This window comes from Bison bison, unplaced genomic scaffold, assembly GCF_000754665.1.
Source record: "Bison bison bison isolate TAMUID 2011002044 unplaced genomic scaffold, Bison_UMD1.0 scf7180017861430, whole genome shotgun sequence".
Taxonomy (NCBI): domain Eukaryota; kingdom Metazoa; phylum Chordata; class Mammalia; order Artiodactyla; family Bovidae; genus Bison; species Bison bison.
Genome location: NW_011492002.1, coordinates 11,419 through 12,053, shown reverse-complemented (window position 1 = coordinate 12,053; position 635 = coordinate 11,419).

The following is a 635-nucleotide window of genomic DNA, read 5'->3' as shown; positions in this document are numbered from 1 at the left end:
AGAAATAGCTCATCACAACCTGTTAAGAGATATTTGTGAAAAATGTAATGAAATGTTTCAAGAAGAAGGAAGAGACGTAAAACACCAAGATTCTCATGAAAATGTATCTAGTCTATTGATGAACTCAAATTCCAAGTCTGAGTTTTGAAACAAAATTTCCATGGCATTTTAGCTAATCTGCAATGAAAGAAAGTGAAAGTGAAAGTCGCTCAGGACTGTCTGCCTCTTGTGAACCCATGGACTCTCCAGGCCAGAATACTGGAGTGGGTAATTGTTCCCTTCTCCAGGGAATCTACAGTCCGTGGAATTCTGCAGGCCAGAATCCTAGAGTGCATAGCCTTTCCATTCTCCAGGGGATCTTCCCAACCAGGGATCGTACTGAGATCTCCCACTTTGCAGCCTGATTCTTTCCCAGCTGAGCCACAAAGGAAGCCCAAGAATAGAGAAGTGGGTATCCAATCCCTTCTTCCACACTTTGCGACCACATGGACGATACAGTGCATGGAATTCACCAGGCCAGAAGAGTGGAGTGGGTAGCCCTTCCCTTTTCTAGGGGATCTTCCCAACCCAGGGATTGAACCCAGATCTCCCACATTGCAGGCAGATTCTTTACCAGCTAAGCCACAGGGAAAGCC